The sequence below is a fragment of the Rhopalosiphum maidis genome, chromosome 2, assembly GCF_003676215.2.
Source record: "Rhopalosiphum maidis isolate BTI-1 chromosome 2, ASM367621v3, whole genome shotgun sequence".
In the NCBI taxonomy this organism is placed as follows: Eukaryota; Metazoa; Arthropoda; class Insecta; order Hemiptera; family Aphididae; genus Rhopalosiphum; species Rhopalosiphum maidis.
The window spans coordinates 2,604,472-2,609,475 of record NC_040878.1 but is presented as its reverse complement, the minus strand read 5'-3'; the positions used below and the strand labels follow the sequence as shown (position 1 = coordinate 2,609,475).

At 29.9% G+C, this 5,004-nt stretch overlaps 1 pseudogene; it reads right to left on the bottom strand.

Annotated features, from left to right (window-relative positions):
* Positions 1-854: 854 nt before the first annotated feature.
* On the bottom strand, positions 855-3,794 carry LOC113554469 (annotated as a pseudogene).
* Positions 3,795-5,004: the final 1,210 nt, after the last annotated feature.

Genomic DNA, 5,004 nt, shown 5'->3' with positions numbered 1-5,004 from the left:
TATGTGTTGATCTCTTTAATTCATTGAACTTGAAGCATAAACAAAACTTTATAGAAACGTCATACAGCAAAAATAACATGTATAATATTATATTAACTTACCTCAAAAAATGCACCATGTTTTATCAGCATTATCAGTTATGAATTGAACAACTATTAGACTGCTGTAGGCCACCAATAGCGTTGCTAAATGACACATTAAAGATTTTCATGCAAAGTCTGTAAGTCTCTGATAAGCGCATAAACGAAGGAACGTTGAAAACAAAAATGATAATGAGAGCATCATTTCGATCGTATAAAATATATTTATGTTCAGTGTTTTGTAAAAGATACTTTTAAAATTGTTTTTAAACACAGATACAAGTACATCCTTCAGAAAGTATTTAAAATAAATTTCAAATACTTTAAAAAAAAATATTTAAGAACAAATACAAATACTTTTCAAATACTTTTTTTTGTTTTACTTTTCCACTATAGATAACTTGCCAAATGAATGTTGTAATAACTAATTTAAAATTGTCATGTTACATTCAACTAGTTATTATTAGAACTTTTTGTGCCACTTACTAAATTGTGTAAATAGCTCATTGTTTATATAAAAAGAAAATAAGTAAAACATATTATATTATATTAATTTAACAGTTGTTAATGAAGTATAAATAAGAGGATATACAGAGCAAATGAAAAAAAATAATTCCCAAAAAACGTTCTTGCATTTAAGTATATTTTAATTTTGTAATTACCATATTCACAAATGAACAAGACATCAGCAATAGGGGTTCTCAAAATTTACAAATGAAAAATATAAATAAAATGTTATAATATATACAAAAAAAAAAAAAAAATATGAGACAATTGACGAAAAATTCGTTTGAATTTTCAAAATTATGTGTATAAAAGTATTTGATTTTCATATACAAATACGTCCAAGATAGTATTTAAATACATGTACTCATATATAATACAAGACTGTAGTTATGTCTTTTAATTCAGAAAATTGCTCCAAACAAAATCGATCCGGTGCAGCGATAATTATTCCAGATTCACTCAGTAAGAATCCCGTGCTATTTACTTGGAAATTATCATAATCCCTTGTTGATAAATCCAATTTATATTTGTAATTACATGTCAGTCTTCCATAGACTATGTGAAACAGGCCCGCTCATATACATCAACCGTCCCGTGCTCATTCACAAATTTTGGAACCTATAATATAAACTAAATTAATTTTTAAATCCAGAAGTAATATTATTTCTTAAATTTAATTTAAAATTGTCATACAAGAATACAATTTTTATAAAATCCTTAATTTTTTAACAATATATAGTTGAATGTCAACGAATAAAAGCGCAGAACCATTGATGACCTATAAATCTCGATAAGTTATATATTCAACCGGATATAGTGGCAATAATGAAAACCAAAAGGATTGGATGTGTAGAAAATATCTGCCACTAAAAGTAAAATGATTAAAAACAATTTTTTTTGTTTAAACCAGACGGCCAATACAAGGAAACCCAAGGTTACGATTGTTAACCAACCAAACTTAACTAACCTAGACTAAATAAGCAAACCAAGCATGACCGTGCACTTTAGGACCTACGTTTTATAGGAGTAATCCAATTTTCCAAGTAACGAACTCGAACCTAATATGATGAATGAAAACATAGAGAACATTGGGAGGATGTGTTAGTTGCGCAAAATGCTAACATGGCCAAACAAATTTTTAAAAAAAGTTGGAAATCGTATTTTTTTTTACTTTTATAATATACCTATAAGGTAAATTTGATATAATCTCAAATAATAATATCTTTAATACATTTTAATTAAAGACTTACTAAGTTTATATATATATAAAAAACTATTTTTGAAGTCAGCAATAATTATCTGGTGTAAATAAATTAAATATTTTTATGATGCATATATAATACATTAATTAATGTTGACACGTTGAATAGAATTTATATTTAATTAAACTCGAAAAAATGTGAAAATAAACATGAAACTATATATTAATAGTACCTACCTACACTTACAATCTAACATAATTAATTGTACACAAGTATTAACTGATCTTTATTTTTATTTAAAGTTGGTATATTATTAAAATATTATTCATCGAATCTGTTTTGTTATTTATAATAAATAAATTAAAAATTAATATTCGTTAGGTTAGGTTAGGTAATTAGACGTAATCTCATGCAACAAATGTCAAACCTTATCAAGTCGTAAAGTCGTAACTATTAAAAAAAGTAGATTTGCATAATACATGACTATTTTAGACTACATATATTTTATAAATGATGAGTTATGACTTATATTAAGCATATTATATTATATTTGTATAATTATTTTTGAGTTTTGGTCATGGCCCATAGCTAGGTATCAATGTATTATATTATTATAAACAAAGTTGTTCAATGCTTAATTTTTTAAAAGTCTCTTAAAGTTCATTTGTAACTGATTCCATAGTCCAAATTAGATTTATCTAAATTAGGTAATTGTTTTTTATTTTATTATTATTTATATAAGATATGTACAAGATGTAAACGCTATTTATCGTTTGTCATTCAATATAATATCTAGCTATATTTGATTAGATTATTGAGCTAAACCAATGTTGTTTATTATAAATATCGATGTATACGTTTAAGTTACGCGTGAAACTGTGATGTATTCTATAGATATGGATAACACATTTTAATGTGGAACAATAATAGATCTCGAACCTCTCATGTAGTACACAAGTATGGGTATCAACTAAGGGTCAATGAAACTGCTTAATGCATTTGCTTAACCTAGGTAACGTGACGTTAGCGTATTATTATACAACTGGAGAAACATAAGAAATAAAATATAAAACATGTATTTACGCAATAATTTAAAGAAAAAATATTTTTATTTAATAAATGTATTACATCGTTTCTATATTTTAAAAGATTTTTAGATTTCTACTGTAAGCATATCTAGGAGAGAGGCAAAATAATACTTTCGCACACACTAAAATTGCAGGGGGTCAAATGCTCCTTTTCAAAATATTATGACACTGCGTTTTATGAAAACTTTTTAAATGACTCGTACAACGACGAAAAAAAATGCATAAAAATTCCGGAACTACCCACCCAATGTGCGGTCAAAAAATAAGAATTCTCACTTGGTCATCTCGCGTAAAATAATTATTAGGGTTTTAACCGATTAAGGCGCTCCTACTTTGAACTCGGCGACATGGTCCGACGCGTCCAGTGGCGTGCATCTCGAATTCACGTACGCGGCGTTCGGCTCACAGCACTTGCGGATACACGCTCTCGTTTCGCACGTGCAAAGGACGTAACCGACGCCCTGCAGCGAACGGTACGCGGCCGGCGGGTATGGTTTTTCCGGTTGTCCGGCCCACAATATGTCGTTCACCTGATGAGCGTTTTCGGGCGCCGTTTCGGAAGCGTTCATCGGACACCGATCGTCGGAAAAGGCCACGAACCGCAACAGAAGTAGCGTCGGCAACCACGCAAACCAACGGCCCATCTCGCGTAAGCGCGTGTCGACGTGACGGAGAAGATAACGTAAACGGCAAACACACCGATAGAAATTTAATAACACTTTTTGCAAGTCTGCAGTGGCGCGTCCGATACGAATGGTGCGCGGTCGTGCCCGTAAGCGTTCGCTGAGACTGTGCGACTGAAGACGGAAACTGTTGGACGTGTATGATGTGCGCGATAATTGTTGCCGGTATCAAGGACATCTTGGCGTGAACCATTTTGGCGTATAGCTATTTCAACGTATGGCTGTTTGGTGTAAGACTATTTTAGCGTTAAGTTCTGGCGTATATTTAACAATAATATTTGAAATTCTAAAAGTAAAATAAATATAAAATAATTGTAAATCTCTGCAATTTGAATACGCGTTATGAATGTTAAAAATGTTTATATAGACTACAAAAGCAGAATATGCCAGATTGCTAATAGTTGTTTATGCAAGTATAATAATTAAGGAACGGATTTAAATGCAAATTGCATTTCTTTCCGAAAACATTGCTTTCTATTTTATAAGCACAAAGTAAGTTTCGTATATCAAGGATTAATAATAAATGTAACTTTTATTTTACATTTTTGCATATTTTTGGTACATTTTTGATGTTTTTAAGTCATTTTTATATGGAAATGGATAAAATTCAATAACAGTTAAAGAACGTCATAACACTGAAAACAAGTTTGGTTCGATTTAAAGTATGTCATTATCTAAGAAATATGGTGTTGGTCTCGCACTTAAACACGTATTATTCAATGAGATACAGGCATTTGAAAATATACGTGTGACGTCATAAAACCGAAGTCGGAACTGCGGCCTACTATGTTTTTTGTGCAAAAGTGTTTAGATTAACACAACGATTTCAATCGTTAAATATACCACTGGTATAACTATTACACTCCAGAAGCCTAATTAATTTACATAATCTTTTATAATTTACATAATTAATTTTTCTTACCACAGAAAAATGTTACATATTATTTAATGTATTTGTCCGCACATATTGTCTATATAATATAAATCAGGGTTCGGGAATCACAGCATTTTCATATCCATCATTGGTGATGTAAGACATAGCAGAGTGAGGTACTAAATACGTTTTATAGTACGGATAATTCGAATATGAAATTTTATTTTGCATATTTTTTTTTATATATTTATGAATATTTAAAGATTTTTAACGATTGATGGATAATATTATTATTGTTCACAATGTATTAATTATATTATAATATTAGTATTATTAAAGTATGCTCCCATTAGGTACTTCCGTTGACGTGGAACGTTCGTTTACGAATTATACGAATCGCGTGGGTGAAACAGTTTTAGACGCAAAATTCTTCGCGACTCAGAAACGGCTTAAGTGCTCGAGATTCGGCACTGTAAATGCATATTAATTCAACTATCAAATATCATAATATTAATATTCTAATGTGTACGATAAGTTTATACTCTCACTTTAACAGGTGTTTGTATAGGA